General features: G+C 41.0%; 1 protein-coding gene across 14 annotated transcripts in view; it reads left to right on the top strand.

Moving 5' to 3' along the window:
* The window catches only part of MEGF11 (multiple EGF like domains 11), a 256,970-nt gene that overhangs the window by 725 nt on the left and 233,100 nt on the right, over positions 1–23,145 (top strand). For 3 of the 14 annotated variants that reach the window (XR_006017856.1, XM_042039051.1, XM_042039049.1), the window contains exon 1: positions 307–516. The exons of 1 other annotated variant lie outside the window; for it this stretch is intronic. The gene's annotated coding sequence lies outside the window, so the exon portion shown is untranslated. 10 more of the 14 variants (XM_042039048.1, XM_042039047.1, XM_042039044.1 and 7 more) reach the window with 5 other exon arrangements.

Here is a 23,145-nt window from a genome sequence, read left to right as displayed (position 1 = left end):
AGCGTCAGCGCCGCAGGAAACGGGAAAGTGTCTGCGCCCTGAAGCTGGCACCGCACGTCAAAGCGAGAATCCAGGGGGAGGGGAGCGGAGCGCGGCCCCAGCCCAGTGCCTGCGAGATCCAGGGATGCGCTGGTGCGCCCAGCCCTGCATCCCGGAGCGACTGCCCGAGAGATGCTGCTGTGACTTGGTTCTGCGCCGGGAAAAGAACGTCTCCGAGCCCCCACCCCCGTCTCCTCCCTCCCTCCTCTTCCTTCCCCCTCCCCCGGGTCCTGCGGGGAGGCGGGTTTAAGGTGGGTCGTGTGGCCGCGGTAACTTTCCTAACAGAGCCAAAGAGGCGCCCGGAGTCCCCCGCAGCAGCACCGCCTGCCCGTCCTGGGCAGCGGCACCGGCGCGGTGCCACCGTGCGAGCGGCCCCGGCTCGGCCGAGGCTGCCCGGGCTCCGCTCGCCGCCTCCCGCCGCCGCTTCCCGCCGCCTCTCGCCGCAGCCCCGCGGAGCCGGCCCCGGGTCCCGCCGAGGTAGGTGCGAGTCGGGACAAGTGCTGGGCGCTGCCAGGGACGCGGCCCCGGAGCCCCGTGTCCGCAGCTGCGGCCCCCCGCGCCCCGTTTGTTCCTGGCGCTGCTGCGGGGCAAGGACCTTCCTCTGAACCCCCCGGCTGCGAGGGAGGAAGCCCCTGCCCTGCTCCTCCGGGAACTGCCCAGGCATCCAGGACGAGCCGGGGGGAGGCAGTCTCTCTCCAGTCCCTTCCCTCAATCTTTGCATTCTCGTTGGTGCTTTTGTAAGTGCTGAGCTAGGAGATGTGTGCGTGGGTGCGATCTTACGGCTTTATTAGGACTCTCCCCTATCAGCGCTTCTCTCAGAAGCCGCTTCCTCCCCCCGCGTGGTTTATTGGGCTGTTGTATCGGCACGAACTTTATTCTGGTTGCAGGAGAAGGATTTGGTCCCCTCGTGTCCCCGCGTGTCCCCGTCCTCGGGCTGCTGCGCTGCTCGGGCAGGTGGACTCGGGCTGGCGCCTCGCTGCTCGGATTGTAGCGGCTTCCCTTGTCGGGTACCTGCCGGGGCTCCTGGTGGGAGAGGGAGTAGGGAGAGGCACAGGGAGAAGTTGTAGGATGCAGTGTGTAAGCGACACCTGCGTTTCTAAAGCCTGGGAAGTGGGTGGAATCTCACTCTCACTGGTGGTACTCGCTGCTGCCAAACATTGCCTTCTTTTGCCTAGGCAGGACTCTGGCCACCCTGCCAGCTGGTTCCTAACAAAGAGAGAAGTTTAGGAGTGTCAGGACATCAGCTCCCAAATCCAGTGCTCAGCTGAGATCCGCAGTGACAGTACACAGTGCTGGTGACCGTGTTTATCTGATGCCGCTTACTCAGCTGCAAGCACGGGGCACCTGATTGATCCAGAGAGGTGGACAGAGCATCAATAGTTGTGAAACCAAGGAGCCATCGCTCCTCGTTATTTAAATCTCCAGCCTCTGTGATCACTGCATGCTGGGCTTAGCCCGTCCTCCCCCCCAGCAGGGAGAAAGTCCGGAGTTAACTAAAAGGAAGTCTACAGTTCATGTCTTTATTACCTCCTGATTTAGAACATAAGTATGTAACACAAAAATTAACTAGAATGGAGCAGCTTGTCTACCTTCCACGACTTGTCAGATGGGGGAGATCCTGCCCCCTGTCCTGCTCAGTCCTGTATTTTGGCAACAGAAATCTCAAGTTAGGTGGCTGGACATTATGTCTCTTAATTTTGCATCATGGGGCTAAGTAATTCTGAGAAGATTTATCCTGGGATATTCAAGTCTCAGTCAGAATCCTTTCCATGCTTAGACTTCTCTTAGAGTCCATCCAGAGCTTTGCTGTCCCTCTTGCTGTTTGGACCTTCCTTCCATGTCCACTTTGTTATTAAATCCCACAGATTTTCCATCTCAGAGTTTTGCCTGCTGAATGGATTCTTCTCGGTGTATTGCCTTGGTTATAGTACTGCTAAATAAAGGTGACCGAACTGACTTAACAGTCTCATCATAGGATTGGATTTTAGGTGATCTTTAACAGACTGAGGATCTGGTCTTGTTTATGAACAAGTTGACATTCATGGGACCTGCTCTGCAGTCTGTTAAAGTTGGTGTGGGACACATGAAATTGTCTTTGATGAGGTTAATAAATTCTAATAAGCATGTGTGATATATGTTTGCAAAATTGGTTTCAAGGCAAGTGCATGAGTTCTTCTTTGTCAGTAACAGCCTCTGGAGGCTTCTTCGATGTTCAAATTCTTGAGCTTAGTTTTATTCTTGCTTCCTGTCGATACCTGAGTAAATTTGTTACAGAATTGCAAAAGTTTTACAGTAAAAGTGTTTCAACATATAAAACATTGAAAATGGTCATGTGGCCATGATCTGTTTTTCAAAACAGGATCTCAGTGTTGTCTTTATTTCCAGTCACTCCCAGTCATTTACTTTCTAAAATTTCGTACTTTCAGTTAAAAAACCCAAATTGGCTGATGTTAAATACACAATATTAGGCTACATTACGTTGCTCCAGCTTTTTGCTTATGAGAAAGGACTAATTGGATCTCTTGTTTTTAAAAATTAAATATAAACTAATAGTCCAAAGTATCAAACAGAAGCCAACACTCCCTGTTAAGAAGTCCCGTGTTTACTGTGAATGGGGCACTCAGCCATTTTCACTTTGAACAATCCATCGTGCTTTAAACACCAGGCAGGAGAATTAATATTTAAGCAAATGCATATGGCAAAACTATAAATCACTGGAAACAGTTAATTATATTGGAACTGTGAAAATACCTTCGAGTACAGCCTGCATAAACTATTTCTCTGTAGCGTGATCACAATTCTTGCAAACCTTTTATCCTTGTATGTGAAATCATTTCTAATTCTGAGTTCCTGCAAAGCATGTGCTTGGTTATTGTTTTCAAAACCATGTGGTTTGGGTTACTATTTAAATATAATATTTATGATAGTACTTTGGTTGTTCAGCTTAAAAAGGGAAGTGCTGCATAACATTGCATATTAAAAAGCTTCTATGTAATTACTACTTTTTACAATACTGCTGTGCAAATCTCTGGGTCGGAAATTTAAATGGAGACTTTACAGAGTTCACAGTTACTTTATATAAAAACCATAAGTCTTTTTCTCGAAACGTGGGGGCTGAAGGCATTGGGGAGTGTAGAGTATGATGCCTGCACTGGTTTTTACCTTTTTGTTATTGCAGCATGTATGCTTGCCATTGGCCTTTGTGTACTCCCAGGTGCATAGAGTGTGGTGGGCTCCCCCAAACCATCGTCCATTGGTCCCCTTTGGGTCTGAATTACCTATTTACACATTTATTGTTGTATTGTCATCTTATGCAAATATGTCCATTCTGGTTGCATCTTGCAGAGGAGTGCTGGGAGGCACAGGAGGCACTTCCACTGCCCCTCTCTCCCTTGCCTATCCATGCAAAGGAACCTGTGAGGCTGCAAGAGGAAGAGTCTGGTGCCAATTCAAAGCCACAGTCCCTGGGAATTTCTGCAGGGATGGTGATGGACTTAAGACCATTCTGTAGATGCCCATAAGAGTCAGGTCTCGCAACCTCCTTGTGTACCTCAGGGTATCCTGGCTGGTCTTCTAGTTGCTGCTCCACCAGACTTCCATTGCCCTGGGAGATATACACTGGATCTGGTGCCCAATGCAGATATCTTGGTTTTCCTCCTGTGTCTCAAATAGCACTTGGGATACCTGTAAGGCTACAGCACCCTGCTATGACCATCTCATGTGTAACAAAAAATGGCTAATATGTAAAACCTGGGATCAAAGAAATAGTTACAACTACCATGGTGAATAAATGAGTTACCCCCAGAAAGGGTTGTTCAGATGTTCATGGAAAAGATGGAAAAAATTCCCCTTCATTGTTCTGTGCTGTGCAGACTGACCATGCTTGCCAGAGCCACCCGTATGTTCCTTTGCACAAAACTGATTGAAACCTCAGTGGAGAAGTTCTGTATGTTAAGGAGAGAGAGATGACAAAGCTTGTAGAAAATTAAAAGAGCCACTCTCAGAGGAAACAAATCCCAGATAGAATGTTTTAGACTGCCAGAAGAATTCAGCCATATGATACTTCTCTGTGAATCCTGTGAGTGATGTATAATCGGTGTGTGCATGTAGAGGGGAGGAATTTTGTTTAAGAGTTTGTAGAATGTGACCCTTACCTTATGAATTACAGATAAAGTACCAAATTAATGAAGCGACAACATCCCACACGTTGTGAAGATCAGACTCAGTAGCTGTGAGAGTGGGCTGCTGCCCAGAGAATCTGAGGCATTCAGTTAAGATGACCAAAGACAAGTGCAGAATTCTCCAGCATGAGTGTGTTTACAAACACTTTTATCTGACCAGTAGTGCTCAGCCCTCCAGGCAGTTTCTCTTGTCTGGCTGCTGCTCCAAAGGAAAACTATTGAAATTTGTATGAAAGGTTCTTTCTGAGTGAGGCAGAGAGGTACAAGATGAAGGTCACCACTTAGCGTGCTCACTGAAATGCAGCAGGAATGAAGAGCACACCCAACTCACACCAGATTGCAAACAAGAGCAGAACTTTAGAGCTCACTTTTCCCTCTGCAGTAAGAACTGACATTGAGAATTTCTCCTGGTACCAGCCTGAGAACAAAGGCTAATGAATGAATGAATAGGCACGAGGCTGAAATGAGATTCACTGCTAAACATGTGCTCTGCTTGAAGAAGGAGTAGCTGAGTGAAAATAGTTCTGTGCACTAACTTCACATACTCAATTCTCATTTTTTTCACCCAAAAACATTTTATAAGCGCTAATAGTCACTCTGAAAAATATTTTAAAGGGTCAGAAAGGCACATAGAATGTGCCAGAATATGACAGCTGAAAGGTTGCCCAAGTGAGGAATTTGTGAACAGGTTTGTGTTGGGTTTTTTTTGCTTGGTTTGTTTTGGTTTTTATTCTTTTGGTATTTAACTGGCAGATGTGAATGGAGATAGGTCCAGGTTTTCCTAAGCTCAGATATGCAGCTGAAGTTTTATTTAGCCTTTTATCTTGGATTCCTTGTTAAGATCCAGACTTTTCCTAACCTCCTGTTTTATCACAAGTCTTACAGTACATAATTTTTTGCAAGGTTTATGGAGTGTTGTGAACAAGTGAAAATCTGATTTCTCTGGAACAAAGACAGTAGGAAAAAGCTATAGAGAAATGATCAGGTGGAGTATTGGAATTCACAGTGGTCTCCTAAAGGGCCCAAACCAGCAAGGTAAATTAAAGAGCTTTAAAGCTCTTTAGTTAAAGGATATAACCTATTTCCATAGATTGTAGGGATGGATAAGGTGTTCTGGGAGCATATCCTACTTTTTTATAGAGTTTGAGTCTTTAACACTCACATCTGGTTTTGAGAGAATTACTTGAACAGTAAAAACTACTGTTTGGACATTACTGTTTTAAGAGCCTTTAAAGCTTTGCAGAGGTTTTGGTACAAATATTTTTTTAACCAGTATAAAATGTGGAGGTGCCCTGATATAAATCCAGTGTAAGCATGAGGAGAATCAAGTTCTTTATCATGCTTTTAAAATCTACCAAGTGAGGGAAGCATGGATGATTTGTAAGTAGTCAACTGGCATATGGTACCATTATGATAACATCATGTTCACAGCACTTTCCAGATTGATATACAACCTTTCTAAAATAAGCTCTGCAGAAAAACAAAGAAGAATGTAAAGTCTTTTAGCAGCCAACACACTGTTGGCACAGCACAGGACACTGGGAGGTGACTTCTCTGACACTCAGCGTGTCACATGAGTTGTGCATCACAGTCTAGTACCTACTGATAGGCAGTGACTCCACAAAAGTGCCACTGCCCCCTGTGCATTGGGGCTGATTCCTGCTCTCTTAATGCACTGGGAAATGCTGCTTTCATTTTTATTCCACACAGCCCAGGCCAAGTCATGGGGTTAGCACAAGGTATGGAATTTGTTTCTCAGGAGGAAGTCCAGTAGTAAGCCCTTTGTTAGCAGTGGAAAGAGAGAGGCTGGGGTTACCTGGGGATGGAGACTGAATTATACTCTAGTTCTGGATGGAAGTACCCAGACTGAGATGGAACTGTCTCACTGACCTGCTGTGTCATTTATGGTTCTTGAGGAACAGGAAAATCATAAATATTCCTAGAAGCAGGAGCCTTGACAAGACAAACTGCAGCAACGTTTCACTATTCAAAGGGCTTTTATCTACTTGCCACAGCTAGCTTAATTCTATTAAAGAATTAAAACAGTGATACTTTATTATAGCATAAATTTTACTTTTGTTTGCCTTCATTTAAATGCACAAGCTGTAAATATAATTTTAAAGAAGTGCTGGCTGATTAATTTGAACTTGTATTAACTTCTGTGTGTTCAAATGGATATGGCAAATCAAAACCATTAAAGTCATAACACCTACCATTCCTCAAGGTGAGGAAAAATGTCTGATGTAGTAAGGTTCTTCACCCCTTCTCCTCTTCTAATTTCCTTTTCCCTGCATATTCCACGTAGGCATTTTATCAACCAAACGGGACCAGTCACTTATTTTTTAGATACAATTCAAGCATCAGAAAATGTACTTCTTGGTGTTATTATGCAATGTTTTCTCCAAACACCATGTGACCAGTCATGCCCTGAAACTCCAAGGAGAGAGGAGTTCTATACCCATGTTTATTTGAAAAGGATTGGGCTTTTGGAGGCTTGTTTTGGCACAGGATATCTCCTTTAGGATGAGTTGCCTTCTGGTTATAATGTCTGCCCACTTCCTCCATGGAGTTCAAGGTAGTCCTTGTCAGTCTGCTAGTCCTGACCAGACCAGGCCAGGCATCCAACTTTTGTACTTCAGTTTGGTGAGATGGATCCCATCCTTTTATAATAATGCCTAGTGTTCTTTGGTAGTGGTGACTGTAAATTACCTCAGGAAGTCCTTTTGAGTTGGATTCTTTAGTGTCATTTATAGTGTCTTAAATTATGTATTATGTGTTGGACAGGAAAGACATCAGTAGCCTACAGGATGTGTTAATAGTAATTGAGGATTGATTAGATGGAGTCTCTGCAGTGACAGCTGCTGTGACTGTCACCAAAATGACAAGGGTGGTGAATTATATTTACAAAATATTCATTTATATTAAATACTGGTGGTCAAATATACAGAAAGATTTGTGAGCTGCAAGTGGAAGGAGACCCATTTGCACTGTCTGTTGCAGGAGAGGATCCATCCACTTGTTACGCAGCACTGGATTATGAATTCTGCAGGGCAGAAATTGTGATTTATGGAAACAGAGGTCTGTGCAATGACAAAATACCATCTGCTGCTTGTGGTCAGAAGGTAGCAAATTAGTGAATGCAGTAGGTGTTCTTAACAGTAGAGGCAGATGCTACATCCAATCCAATCCACAGGAATCTGGAAAAGTTTTATTTTTCTTACTCTATTTTGATTTATATTGTGCCGCTTTGGCTCATGAAGATGTAAGTGAAATTTATTTCTCAAAATATGTTCTGTGGGCTTGTTTGTGGATGATCTGAGCTCAGCCTGGAAACTGAGCTTGTTCCTCTTGCTCTGATCTGTAAGACGCAAAAAATGTGGGAACTCTAAATAAGGGTCAAACGATGTTAAACAGAAAGGCAATGGGAAATATCTTGGCAGGCAGAGGTGTGTGGGTAGGAAGGACATAGAAAGTCACTTATATATAGAAAAAAGTGAGAAAAAAAGACAATTAAGAAAATAAACAAGAAGGGACAAAGAGACAACTAAATAAAATTCAGCAACAGGTTAAAGGCTCACTTAGAAATTACTGAGTTGAGAATGTAAAGTGAGGAATCAGATCTGTGTGTGGTGTGCAAAAGCCTTTTGCTCAACAGAAAGAAAGATAAATAATTAGCAGGATGCTGTTTCACTGATTAGTGTCCAGTATCTAACACTGATGGTTTCTAGATAATCCAGGCATCCTCCCAATATTTTGTAGCAGATGGGGTTTTTTCCCTGTTCTCCTACTGTCCTGCCGGTCTTTTGCCTTATCCTCCCCAGCCTTCTTTTAGGCTTTCTCAAGGATTAAGTTTCCCACTTCAGGGACAGCTTGGTAGAGCATTAAGCAGAGGACAATTTTAGGGTCTCTGCTCCCCTTGTAGTACAGAGCTAAGGTTGGGGTTTTCTTTTGCATGCAGGCATTGAAAGGAAGGAGATCAACTTAAAATAATGTGCACTGGAAGCTGAATATAAACTCGTAGTTCGGTTGACTTTTGTAAGAGAAACATGTTTGCACAGGTACTCTAAATGAAATAGGCTCTGGTATTAACACACAGCCCAGCAATGAACAGACTGCTGAAGGGGAAGGGGAATATCCTGAGCTTGCAGAAGTGCTGCTGGGATGTAAATGTTGGTAATATTGCCTGGTGTATTTAGCCAAAGGGATATGGAAATGTTGGGCTCCGATTGTTCAGTGCTGCTGAACTGTGCTTGAAGTAGCACCCAGAGAGGGAGGGACTGGTGTGTCCGTGCTGCTTTTCACTTGCTGATGGAACATGGGCTCAGTTTGGCCATTGCTTGGTTTTGCCATTGCCAACAGGGAGCATGATGCAGCTGTTAATGCTGGATTTACTTCAGTGAACCCATTTGGGAGCCATGGAATCATAGAATATCCTGAATTGGAAGGGACCCACAAGGATCATCAAAGTCTGACTCCCTGCCCTGCACAGGACACCCCAAAAATCCCCCCATGTTCCTGAGAGCATTAACTCTCTTTACAGAAAAGTTACTTTCTTAAATTTAAAAGCATCTTCTTCCCATATTCCATGGTGCTTTGAATACCACTTATTTGTTTTATTGGATGACAAAAATAAAAAGTGCTGTGAAGTCTTAGCTCCTGCATTAGAGCTCTGGAGAAGAAATGGTGAAAGTCAGTGTGCATAAAAATAGCCCTGTTAGGAGGGAGGGATGAGCTTGACTTGCCTGTGAGGGTGAGGACATCTGCTCTCCTGAATCATCCTGGTGAGCAGTGTGAGGAATGTAGCCTCTAAAAGTTATGTTGCTTCAGGTAAACGCTCCAGCCACAGGGAGAAAGATGTTTGAGCAGATGTGGTCCCTGACCCATCCAGGAGAGAGCAGTGCTGGAGTGTTTGCATTTCACACTGAATCCCCAGCTGCCAGACAGACTCTATTCCCAGCTAAAATCTTGGACATCTGTGTAGGAATTAAAAGAAGTCTTGTGTTGCATGTTACCTGTCACAAAGAAAAAAATACTTTGATACAAGTGTTTTCTTTTATTAGGACAGCAGCTTGTCATTCATTATGCAGGAATTAATAAGGAACAAAGAATTCTTCTTGTCTAGCTAAAGCTAATTATTCCAAGGCATGGGAAACTGAGGAGTTTGGAAATAGGATAAGGTGATCTTCATGCCATTCCTCTTCATACTGTAATATTTTCTATTGCACACAAGACTTCAATCTGTCTGTTGTAAGCCAACAATATACCCCGTGTTTTGCTCACTGGTGTGCTTAACATACCTTGTAAATTTGCTGTGTGAAGAACAGCATTTTTGATTGTTTAAAGCCTGTCTCAAACTGAGTTTCAAACCAAGTCCATGATGATGGAAATTGCTGGCAGCTGAGATATTTAACTACACTGAAGCCTTGTGTTCTTTGAAGATGAGACTTTCATCAGAGATATGTAGGACAGTGTGGACACACAGTTAAGGACACACAATTTCTTTGGGTGTCTTTACATAATATATAGAGACCTTCATTCTGCTTGAGACCCTTAAGCACTTTAGTAAATTTGATATTAAGTAATAAATGTTATGGCAAATGTTGTTTATTTGATAAATCTACTGCCAGAAGAAGTGATGTGTTATAGCATCAGGAAAGGAGAAGCCTTTCTTGGCTTTGTCAAAGGCTGCCTCCTATATCAATACCTTATATTTTCTGGGCATACTAATGCTCCTGATATTTTTTAAAATATTAACGTATTTGTAGAGTGTTCCAAGATCCTGTGCAAAGTTCTTGGGAGCACTGTAGGCATCCCTAGGCAAATTAGTCGTGCATTAGCTATAGATCAGTCTGCTCTGCTCATTTCTCTTAATTTTATGGAGGTGACTACTGCCAGTTGCTGCTAAGTACAAAGCCAAGTAGTTCTGTTCCAGTTTGTTGCTGTATTTTGTGCAATTGGATTATCATAGTTTCATTCCAGAAGATCTGATTGTTTTCTCAGCTATCTGAAGTCTGCTTGAAAACAGAACTGGATATCTAAACAAACTTTTCTTCTCTGATAAAATCATATTGTATTTCCCTTCTAATCAAGCAGAACCTTTTCTAAAAAAATTTTGTGAGCAGGAGAAACACTGTTACAAGAAACTATTTAGTGTTAGGTCATCTGTGGCAGCATTGATTCTACCCAAAATGCCGCAGAAGATGAACACAAACACAAAATAATTTTAATTATTCAAAATATTGCTTGCTGTGACAGAATTGGGAGATACACATATCTCTTTTCTTCAGCTGGGACAGGATCTAGTTTTGAACCAGTGTTTGATATCCGCTGTCCAGGTGTCCTTTGCTTCAGCTTTTCTAACATTTGTGAGTAATTAATAGCCTCACTGAAAACCAGCTGAAGTTAACAAGTGTATTTCAAAGGACTCCGAATTTGCACCCAAATAAAGAGGCCCTATGCTGGTAAATACTACTGATAGTGTAATTAAAATACATTTAAATTAAATAAGATTCGGTTGCCTAATTTAAAAACTGAAACAAAACCCAAACTATCCCTGCAAAATGAAACAACTTGTTATAAAAAGCAGCATATAATGGAATTCCTAAATGCATTTCTAAATATGTAAATTCTGTTAAAGTCACATTTATGTTCTCTTAGTCAAGCCACTTCCTTGTGATATGTGCTGAGATAATCAATATCCAAATAGAAAGAAATTGAACTTGCAAATTATGAGGCACTCCTTGGGTTTCTCCACTTACTCCCTAAAGCTTCATGTCAAACACAGTAGACAAATCTTCACATCTAAATAATTCATCTGCAAATGGTGGGAACAAGAGGAGAGGGAAAAAAAGACAATGTTGTTCCATGCTAAAATACAATAATGCATTAAAATTAATCAATTTCCTCCTGCTGGGGAACAATCATTTAGAAAACATTTTAATTACCAAAACTGAATAATGGGATCAGTGTTTTTGAGAAGGTTGGATTCACCCTACTGAGCACTGGAGAATTCTCTTCGCAGGAGCCCATAAAAATATTGCTGTTTTCAAGTTGGTGCTTTCAATCATGATACTTCTGGGGAGAAATCAGATTTTTTCACAGCAGCTTTTAAGGAAAATGTGGAGTGGACAACAGGCCTGTGTTAACTGTTCTGTGCCCAGAGCTTGCCTTGCATGTGCTCCTGTACTTGTCTTTCTTTTGGATGAGAATTTATTGTGCATTACTTAATGCATATCTAAAGTCAAACGTTCAAGCCAAAGTGTTTGGCTGCAACAACAGACAATGTTGTAAAGTTGTAGAAATAACATTCTTTTATCTGTGTTCAGCCTCACAAGGAATGGAAATGTGCAGAAATCAACAAGCCCAGTCCCTTGTCTTGGCTGGAAGTGGTGTTCCAGGAGAATGGTCATGGCTATTCCATTAGGGATAATGATTTGTCTTTCAGAATTTGCCATGGAATAACCTGCTTTTCCCTCTGATGCAGGAGGGTCTTGGTCTCCAGCTCTGATTTCCTGGGCATTTTTCAGAGATCTGAATGTTAATGAGAGACGTGAGTCACTAATTTCAGAACATATGGTGACTCCCAAGGAATAGCCACTACCTGGCCATCTGGGAAAGTTGGAAGAGACTGAAACACAAAAAAATGTGTTTGTAGCAGTAGTTTCTGCCCATAGATGTGATATATTTTTGTCTAAAACAGTTTATGTCACGTATTTTTTTTCTCCTGTCAAACTGGAAGTTTTGCTTTTCCATGGCCTGGGAGGCACAGAGCCACGTTTACTAAAAGGCTACTCAGAGAAGCTGTGGTAGCCCCATTCCTGGAAGTGTCTGAGGCCAGGTTGGACAGGGCTTGGAGCAACCTGGGATAGTGGGAGGTGTCCCTGCCCATGGCACGGGGTGGGATGGGATGGCCTCTAAGGTCCCAACAAACCATTCCAGGATTCTCTGACATGATTCTATGAAGTCCCAGAACTGAGGTGAAGAGAAGGGTCTCCTTAGGAATCCATTTCACAGGAAGATGACAGAAAATTTTGCATGGAGTGTTTGTACTGAGAGCACGTGAGAACTGGGATTAGAGTGTCAGTTGTGGGAGGGGCACAGGGATTGGCAGGGATGTCCTGGAGCTTTTCTTCCACAATTGAGGACATTGGTCAACAAAATGATTGAATAAAGGGTACCTGGGTGCATGCTGAAGACTGAGTCACCTGAAAGATGAGTTTGCTGAAGCTGCCCTGCATGAATTCCAGGAACATTTCCACTGACTGGGGTCTTCAATGTGTGCTCAGGGCAAGCTTCTATCTCCATACTTTGCTGAATCAGGATATTAAGTTTGCAAAGAAAATTAAAATAGATTCACTGAGAATGATGTAAATCTTTATGTTCACAGTAGGGCACAGAAGCAAAGTGAATATCCTGGTAATAAAAGTACCTTGTAACTCATGGAATGAACAAAGTTCCCAAAATGGTTATTACATGCTGTATTTTCTGTTTTGGATTATTGAAATAGAATTACTGAGAATTAAATTGTATAAAAGGCATTTTCTTTTTTATTTTCGTAATTATTCTTTCATCCACATAAAACTTTTTTCTATCTTGTAATAGTCTTGGTTGGTACTGAAAATTGCTGTAGCATAAGTAAAACCAGTCTAATTGAGATTCATAAATCCACTTTTTAACAAGTACAATTAGGAATAGTTATTAGAGACCAGCTGGAAAACATTAGGGATGAAAATTTACCATAGGAGCTTTTTTATATGTTTGAGACATTGTTTGATACCAAAACCTAAATTACATAACCAGAGAAATGAACCTGCTCTTTGAAATCTAATTTGTACACAGAAAGTTAATGCTGAATATTCCTATTGATAAAAATTTTATTATTAGGTCTTGTTAAACTGCCTGTTTTTAATGGAAGTCTGACTTTCACAATGCTTTTCCTATAATTAAAATATGAGAAGTAGCACCTTGATTATATTGAGTGCATTTGTGTCCAGTGGCTGTGTAATAAACTTTGGTGCAAGTCAATTCTATTATCTATTATGATTTTTGAAAGTAGAGAAGTTTATTTGGCCTAATTCCAACCCAACTCAATTCAAACAAATTGTTCAGTTGGTGTGGCTGGGATGAACATTTTAGAACCTAAGCACGGGTTTTAAACATATTCACGTACAACCACTTCAGTATGTAAGACTCTCATTTTAAAAGTCTGTTAAATAAAAGAGATTTTGAGAAAATATATTTATTTATTAAGAATTTAACAAATAATTTATGTTGACTATGTGTAATGCTCAATCACAATCAATAGAGGAAATTACAGAAAATCCATTCTCAACTTTTGGTTGAGTTTTCACTTTACTCCTGTTGCAATTCAGGTTTTATTTGGAAAGTGCTGTTGCAACAAAGAGAGTGCTTTTAGCCTAATTGAACTGAGTGTCTTAAAACAACTTCTCATCAGTCAGCTTTAAGGGTTTTTTTCTTATTTGTGGTTAATGGTACTTCCCTCCTGGAAAATTGGACAAGTCAATGTAAATGAAAGAAGATAATTATTAATGTTTTAGGATAGATAGGTAAGCCATGTTAGCTATAATAAGGCGTCTGTGAACAATCCAAATCAAGGACGTAAATTCACTGCAGTCAAATGTTTTACACCATTGATAAATTTGACACGTTTATTACACATCTAATTAAATTGAGCATGCAGAGCAGGCAGGAACCAACAATGTATGCAGATGTCGCATGGATATTTAGTACACTGCTGATTAAGATCAGCTCGTTTACATCACACTGGGCTGATTTGTTATGATCAAACAAAACATGTTCAACAGAAAAGAAAATGATTGAGCCAAATTCCATTCTCTGGAGGTTTGAGACTCAGTGGCTTTACCAGGATCACGTGGGTGAAATTAGCAGGAAAAGAGGGCAGGAGTTGCCAGATGTTCTCTTGCAGCATTTGTTTGGCTGGGAATGCTCTGGGAGCACACAGGAGGTGTGTACCTGTGGGGCACCCTACACTGGCTTGGGGACAGTTCCTGGACAGATGTAGTGGCGTTGTGGCCACAGTGTCCCCGGATTTGGGAGATGAGAGCTCAGGGAAGCTGGTGAGGGAGGCCAAACTGTCCATGAATTAAGTGACACTTCATGTTTAAATATCTTTGTAGCAACAAATGCATTGAGACAGACAGCAGGACTCTTTCAGTTCCCGTGTTATTTGCACAGATCCCAGGCCCCACTGCCTCATAGTTCACCTGCTCTTCCAGTACCTGCAGCAACAATCAAATCAGTCCCTTAGCAGTAGGAATTGGGCTTTCCCTTTTTGTCAGCCCTCTCCTACAACCCATTCCATTGTAAGGTACAAGTGAAGGGAAGGACCATCTCTTTGCCTCCTCCTTGAAAAGCACAAGGCTTCCAAGGTTTGCTGGCAGCAAAGGGAGGCCAAGGTGGGCGTTCTTTAGCTGGGTTTTGTCTCTGCCTGTATAACTCAGCTCAGGCTGTGGCCTGAGTGACATCCAGCTCTCAGGGAAGAAGAGTGCAACACAGCAAGGACTTCGTAATCAATATTTTTCTGCACAACTTTATGAACTGGGTTATCACCTCAGAAGGTGATTTTATTTGTTAGGTAATCAAACTGGCTTGTACTCAGTCCAGAGCCATTTATATTGGGCAATTAATTACCACTTTTTATTCCTTCCAAATTTACTTTTTAAAGAATTGCACTGCCAGGGGCTGTCTATTTCTGGCAGACTAGAGTGTGCCAGGATTGGGGTACACACATCCATATGTGTCAAATCCCTGCAGTAGCCTGCTTGCTTAATCATGGAATCCTGTGAAGGCAGTTAGCACAAGGATAAATACCAGGGAAAACCTGTGCTTGCCAGTAATGGAAAGCAGAGACGCAAAGACTTCGCTCATCATCTGGCTGGAAATCCAGAAAGAGGAATTCTAAATGTGGAGATTTTCTGATTCCCAGCCCTTGAGTCTCTGTGGTTTTTGGCACTGCCTGAATCAGAAGAGAGAGTTTGAGACCTGAACTGGGACTGTTGAGGGTTTGTAACACAAAAAGCGGCATTTGGGAATTCCACGTGTAAATGGGCAGATCCAAGGTGCTTTATAGGGATCTTTTAGCCCAGAACCAACAGGCCAGAAAATAGGATGGAAACAATCTAGATGACTGATCTATATTTAAGAAAAATAATCACACATTTCAGAACATTTGGAGATAAAAGCAATCATTTCTAGGGACTTTTTTGTTTCCTACTTTCAGAACTATCAAGGAATCTAGTAGGACTTCAGGCCTTTTATTACTTTGAGCTTTGACTTCTTGAGAGTGTAGGGGTCTGCTTGGTTCACTGGACTGTGTCTAAAACAAGTATCTTTGTTTCTGGCCCTGCAGCCAAGAGGAGACAAGGAGATTGCTGATAAGAAGTTGATAATGCTTTAGTTTATACTAATATGTTCTTTTAGAGCTAAAAAGCTGATGTAATTCAGCAGAGACACCATTAACTTCAGCAAATTTAAAGCACTTCTGTAAGAGAGCATGAAACTCATCCCATGATTTGATTTTGCTGCTGTATTTTCAATCTGGTTAGGAGATAACTCAATAACATTTTCCAGTCAGCTCCAAATTAAATGCAAAATCTTTGTTCTTCAACTGAATAACTTCTAACTTAGAAATAGCCAGAAATATCCTTCTCTGAACATCCTGTACCTGGAGAAAATGTTGTGCCTCATGTAAGGACCACGTTTTGGGCCACTGGTAAAAGAATATCCTATGGCTTTGTCTCAGAAAATTCACTCATTTTAATCTGAAACTCTGCCATTACCCCTCATAATTTACTTCCTTACAGAACTTAAAAAGCACTTTAGGTGTTTCTAGTTTTTAGCTTGTATTTTAGTCTCTTTTTAGTACAAATTCCCAGCCTATTACTGTAAGTTTGTCAAAAGAAGTTGTACAGATTCCTATACTCTTTGTGTTTCCAGGTACTCCTCCTTCCTTGTGTCCCACACATTCTGACCCTTCCCAGGCTTTACAGTGCTCTTTAAAATTTAGATTTTGTTCTGGTCTACTTTGATGATTTTATTACCTCACTGAATTCTCCAGTGGTGCAGAGGAAATGAGCATTTAGGACAAAAATAAGGAAGGGACCTTAAAGAGACCACTCCAGTTGCTTCAGGTGTAAGGTGGAAACATGTAATCACTGAAGGTCTTCCTCTTCTTTGGAGTTGCATTTTTTTTCCCCTGACACTGCTTTCATTTTATTACAAACTTTATCTCAATAGTCAAATCCAGCCCAGTATAAGATATGAGGTCTCTTCTTGCTGTGGCCAAGTTCACATGCATAATTCCTTTTAATACAGCAGCACATCAAGAGGAAAATGCACCACTTGGTGTTCTCAAAACCTCAGCTTCAATATTAAAAAACACATTCCTGGAACAGTTGTACATGGATCTGTCTGGTGTCAGAACATGGAAAAGCACATTTTTCAGTCATTTAAAATACATCAGTCAAACCATCTGAGTGTACCTGCTGGCTTCATTGATCTTCCTGTTTTTAAGAAACAACTGGTTATTTGGATATAAATGTAGAACTGACTGACAAGGTGAGCACTTCAGATTTACATCATTTACACTTTCTTTTGAAAATGAGCACATACTTTGTAGGGATAATTGACAGTGAATTATCTTTGAACCATCCGCTGGAACCTTGGAATACTTTGAGTGATGCTTTTCTGGTCATCATTAAGAACTATTTCAAATTGAAATCCTCCATTATGGAAGAGAAATCTTCAGGGAAATTACACTCTTGTAAGTTCTTCATGTAATTAGAAGGACTGTTCTCAGGTCTGAGCAGGGGAGAAAATAGGAGATAGATACACACCTACATTTATATATATATATAAAAGAAACTCCGTGTGTGTGTATATATATATAAAAATTTGATTAATCGATATATTTTATTTTCTGGAGTATTGGTTCTGTGGTATTTCCTTTATTTGGTTAAAGAAAGGCCATTTTTTCCATATTTCTGACAATACTGCTCATAGCAGGTGTGTATTTAGGTATAGATGGTGCAATGCACATGACAGCAATTGGAATATCAGCAGCTTCCTGTAGATTTTGGGGTCAGTATTCAGTTGTAGAATTAATGTAAAATCATGTCTATTTTCTAAGCACATAACATAGTAAAACTCCAAACTACAGCAGTACCTGAATGTTTTAATTACCCCATAAGACCTTACTATAAACAGTAGGAATTTTCTGGGTTTTGCAGGCTTCTAAACTTCTCTGTGAGGAGCTGATGACCTTTGCAGTGTGCTTTTCTCAAGCAGCAGAGAAAGGTAAATTTGCCCATGACAACTTTAAGTCATTTCAGATCACAGGGAGAGTATTTCTGAAATTTATGTGACAAAGCTGTGCTAAAATCTTGAAAATGTTTCTTTGGTTACCAAAAGCTCCTTGCTTGCAGCTGCAATTGGTGCTGTGTTAAAGTCTCAAGTTCTCTCTCAGTGACCCCTGCACCCCCAGGAGGTCTTGCAGAGCCCTCAAACATTTCCATGAAGAATGTGACAGCCAGGGCTGCACTAACACAGCTCAGGGGAACTCTCTGGAACTCTTCATATTCAGCTGATGGTCTTGCATTATTCCAAGCTAGAGGAAGCTGCCACCTCCTTCTCCTTCTCTTTCTCCTCCTCTGATAATCACCACAAGATGTTTGGTGCTTCCCAAGAAGGCTGAGTTGCGCTGCCTGCTTCAGTCAGTTCTTTGCTTCTTGTGCTCTTGATAGAATGTCATTCAGTATCAGATCTCAATTCAGTTCATTGCACAGCAAAGATTGCACTGTGTTGTTTGGAAGCATCTTTTTTTCCTGGGGCAAATGCACCACATTGTGCAGGATTGGCAAAAGCTCCTGTTTTGTGTCTCTCTCTAGCTTGCAGGCATGGCTCATCCCACCCTCTGCTGCTTTCCAGTCTGTCAGAGGCACCATTGTCCCATTTTTAACCATGGGAGCCACCTCAAAATGCCTTTGACAAAGCCATGTGTCTGTGTTAGAGCAGTCTGGATGCACTATAAACCTCTGAGATTGGGATGAGACTTCAGGTAGGATGTCTCATGAGGTTTTTTTATAATGGAACAAGGATAGAAGAAAATTAGTGGATCTTTGTTTACAGTGGGGCAAAACTTGTACTGAGCAGCAGCTCAGGGGAAGGAGTGTAACTGAGAAAAGCCAGAGGAAACGGAGCTGGTGTCTTTTCTGTTTTATCTTCTTCAGCAGATGTTCTCAGCCTTATTCCCCATTTCAAAATGGGGAATATTTTACATTATGTATAACTTCTATATTATTCCCCATTCCAAAATGGGGAATACTCAGTGACTCCTAGATTAGTCCATACAGGTTCTGCACAGGGTCCAGTCTGAGTGAATAAAACAGGACTGTGGACTCTGACAAAGGGGCTCTCCTGGGGTGGATTCTTGGCAATACTTTGCAATTTGTACCTCTACAGGAAAGCACTTAAATATATATTTATTTTTAATAGATCCATAAATCCGTTAATGTCAAAGGGAAAGTGTTGTAAATTGGTGAACTCCTGAACTGAACTCTGATCCACACAGAATCTGCCTTGAGAGAGATCTTTGCAAACTGAGCCGTCCAAAAAACATTAAAAAATCCCAAAACCACAAAAAAGGTTTGCAAAAGATGTAACTTTAAAATCACGATGTCTTAATCTTAACTGAATGATTGCAACTGCATCACCAAGCTGCTTGGAGTTTCTTTATCCTTTGTTTCACACGCCCTATCCAAAAAACATGTGCTCAGGATCTGATCTACCCTTGGCTTGTCTCAGCACAATATGATAAAAAAGGAGCTTCCTGCAAAATCTCTCCATCTCTCTATGTCAAAAGGACATTAATTTATGAGTTCCCATTCCTCTTACTGTGACACATTCCCTGCTTTGTGCCTTGGACAGAGAGGAGCTGTGGAGAGCTCCTCTCCATCCTACATACGCCCAGCCTGGAGGCAGCAACTCCCCAGGACTCTCCAGCAGGGAATTCTGGAGCCTTTACTCCAGGTAAGGAGGCAGGTTGGGACTGAGATAATCCATGGACACTAAAGAAATTAATCCTGAACTTATGCACCGAGTGATCCTAGACCAAAGCCTTTCTGTTCCATGCCTTATAATGGTTTGAATGATCAGAATATAAAGGAAACTCTGTGATATGTTTATTAATATCTTCCCCATAATTAATTCCTTTAAAATATTACTACCTCCCTTTTTTCAGGCCTGCTGTTTGTGAATGACCTTGTCTTTCTTTTTTTCAGCTGTGCCCATACACATCACTTGTTGCTTCCCACTGTAGAGCTATAAATCCGCAGCACCACTTGCAGACAAGAACAGATGATTCAGTCCTATCTGTTGCATTAATGTACAATCAAGCAGAACTTAAACCACAAAGGAAGCCTTGTTGATTGTGTCATCCCAAGGCATGAGGCAGGAAGTGGAGAGACAATACTGGGCATTTACTTCACAGATGAACAACTTTTGATCTTGCAAATCTTTATACGTTTGCTTTTATGTAATTCTTACATAAAATCTTGCATGGCTGCCGCACCATCACTGAGTTGCTCTGTATGCAGTATATCCTCTTTCTATGTTCCCTGTTTAGAAAGCTAAGACAGCCTTCATGGGATATTTGGATGAGCTTCAGTGACTCCTGTGCACCATGAATTTGCTACTTTTTCAGCCTGTATTTTAAGGTGAAATTCAGGAGAAAGTATCTTCTTCTTTTATGTGCTCTGTGGTGCTACCTTCAAACCATCTGTAACTGGCCTGTGGAAAAGGATCTAGAAGTTTGCCAGACACAAAACTTTTCCTCACCCAATTTCTTTTTGTATTTATTGATGATTTATTATGCTGCAAAATGACCTCATTTGCACCCTGAAATACTCTCCTCCCTTCTCATAAAAAGAAAAATCTTCAAGAGCAGTTTTTTAAATTTTTAAGTGGAGGAAAGCCTGAGACTTGTGGGGAACAGGATTTGTACAGTAAATCAGTGTCAAGTGACAAGCAGGACCACTCTAATCCACTAGAATCAGTCCAGATCATTAGTTTATTACAAACACTCTTTAAAGAAATAAGCAGGACATTTTTCCTTCAGTTCTTTGCTCTGCGATAGCTTATATTTTATTGAGAACATCCAGCTCGATGAAACCATGTGCTTTTAGTGGATGTTCCTGGCATAGAAATATGTTGTCAATGCTCTATTGATCTACCTGCACAAGCCAGTCCAACAATGCAGGGTAACTTTAATTTCTTTTGATAGTTTGCTTTTTCTTGACTGGCTCTGAATCTTCAGAGACCCAGTCTCCATGCCTGATTAGTATTGTAATTCTTACATTATCTTTCCATATGATACTTGTTAGAGAAACTATATAAAATCTTTATCTCCCCCCTCTTCCCCTCCATTCCTACAGATTTGACCAATGCAAAACCTTAACACCTTTTAAATCCTTTCTTAAAAGCATTATTTACCTTCTCCATGGTCCTTCCAATACAGGAACTGTGGGGATTTCAGGCTGTATCGAATTGACAGAGTTTATGCAAGGGCAGTGTACCTGCAAAGCAACTTTGCAGTCCATTCATTAAACTTTTGTCTTTTTTTGTCTCATGTCCATGTAACAAATAGTTGCCATTTGTTTTTCAAGAGAGCAGATGGTTAAAATAAAAGCCAGTGAAGATCAATGCATAATTTTTGGTGTAAGTTAACATCCTGGCCTAAATGGTGGTTTTGTCTCCTGACACAGCACTTCTTTTATTTCATTTCCTCTGAATATTATATCGTAACAAATGTGATGCTTCTTGCCCCATGCTTTAATGTGGAAATCCCAGTGTTAAAAATCAATGAAGTTAATTAGTAGTGATGAATGAGCACACATTAATTGCCAGACTGGCCATTAGGATTGCGGGCGGTCAAAGCCGTCAGAGGGGTTTAACTGCTCAGCCTCAATTCAGATTGTTTGTTGCACTGTAGGCAGTTTGGTTAGTTTTATCATAATGCTAATTAAATGCCTTAAATAGAAACTATTAATGAAGGATGTAAGTTATATATCATCAGATCTGCAAAAATATATCAGGGTATCTTTTCTCTTTGTTAAATTAGCACTGCAATTGTCCCACCCTGTGTGATGATGGGTCAGTCTGGAGCAGCACAGTTGACTTCATTAGAATTATTTGAATTTACCACAGTGTGACTGAAATAAAAAACCTGTCAGCTGTGATTTATTTGCTGACTTGCTGTGCCTCAGATTCTTCTTACTATTCACTGAGTAACTCTACAGAGTAAACAACCAGGGTATGAAAGTGACTTTTCCCCTGCTCCAGTACCACAAGCAATGAGGCAGAGCTGTGCAGTTATTTGTACACGGGGATGGAACAGATCCTGGCTCTATGAGCAATTAATACTGATTTTTTCATTATCATTTCCTGTCTCTCCTTAGCATCAGTGATGCACAGGGCTTTCACACAGTGTGACTGTGGCAAAGTTTGATAATGTCACAGAGCTTTAAAAGGCACCCCTTCCCTTTCATTATGTCATGAAAGAAGAAGAATGCCCAATCCCAAAGAAAACCCTTTTCTTCTTGCATGACATAACCTCTTTCGTATTTGAAAGTGTAGTGCCAGAAGTTGAATTGCTTGCTATTTAATCTTTACTAGAAGCAGCACAATTTAGCCTTTGGAGGGGAGGAATTGAAGAACAGAAACAAACAGAAATACATGACTGTCTTTCTGGTACAGATAGCTATTAATGGACTCTGAGGCAGGCCAAGCTCTTGCTCAGAGCACAGCAGTTTTTTATAAACCAACAGAGGGCTTTTGGTCTTTGTGGCATTACGCTTTCCTGCTTCTAAACAAAAAAGAAATAAAGCTTGTGTTCAGTTGATGAAATGTAAACTGACTTTCTCTAAAAGGAAAACTCTTGCCCTCACAGTGGGTTGTGCAGTTACTTTCCAAACTGAGTCAAAGTTACCAAATTTTAAGAGTCAGACAAATTATCAAATATTCTGAGAATTCTGATTTATACTTTTTTTCCTTATATCTGCCTGATGTTTTCCAGCCAATATATTTGAGTAGAAGGACATATTTATACTCTGTAAATGAACCTTTCCCATGTCAGCAGTTGGACTGGGTGGGCTGTGACTCAGAGGCAGAATTAAGTGTTTGTTCTGAGAAGCCCAGCTCAGTGTGGTCAGGTCACAGCTGGAGCACGAAAATTCTAATGCAAAAATTATAACTTATTCTCGTGGCCTAAATTATTTGGCAAAGTATTTGAAAATTAAGAAATCAACATGCTTCAGTTACTTGCTGGGTTTGGAAACCTTTCTCTAGCTACCACCTATGTCCAAACTCCCACCTCATGGAAGAGCTGTCCTTCCACAGCCTGGATAAACAGGGAAAACCCTAGCCAGGTTTTCCCATCAGGCTGAAAAAAAGAAGGTTATGAGCTGAGATTTCAGAGATCTCTCATCTTTCCCTTTCCTTGTTTAAAAAAGATAACAAAGGAGAAAGTTAAATATAAAAAAAGTTCACATAAGACTAAGAGCAAAGAAAATTAGGATTGGGAAATAAAAAAGTTAAACCTATTTGTTGTGTTGAAACTGCATGATCTTTGAGGTCCCTTCCAACTCAAGCCTTTCTGTGATGATTTCTAGGATTCTGATTTTTAATTTCTGATTCTGATTTTAATTTCCATTCTCTACAAATGGGTGTATCCAGCCTCCTGGCCACTGCAAGTGAATGACATTTAATCCTTGGTGCACAAGAGCTTGTCTGAAGCTGTCCTATAAGTATTATAATAAATTAATTTGAGTAGACATTTTAAAAACAATCAATTTTGATGTAATTAACATGTTGGTGTTCATTACTCAGTGGA

Source organism: Corvus kubaryi, unplaced genomic scaffold, assembly GCF_017639235.1.
Source record: "Corvus kubaryi isolate FWS band 111438036 unplaced genomic scaffold, C.kubaryi_AGA036_p1.0 37394, whole genome shotgun sequence".
NCBI classification, from domain to species: Eukaryota; Metazoa; Chordata; class Aves; order Passeriformes; family Corvidae; genus Corvus; species Corvus kubaryi.
Note: the sequence above shows the minus strand (reverse complement) of the source record. Positions and strands in the feature narration are given on the sequence as shown.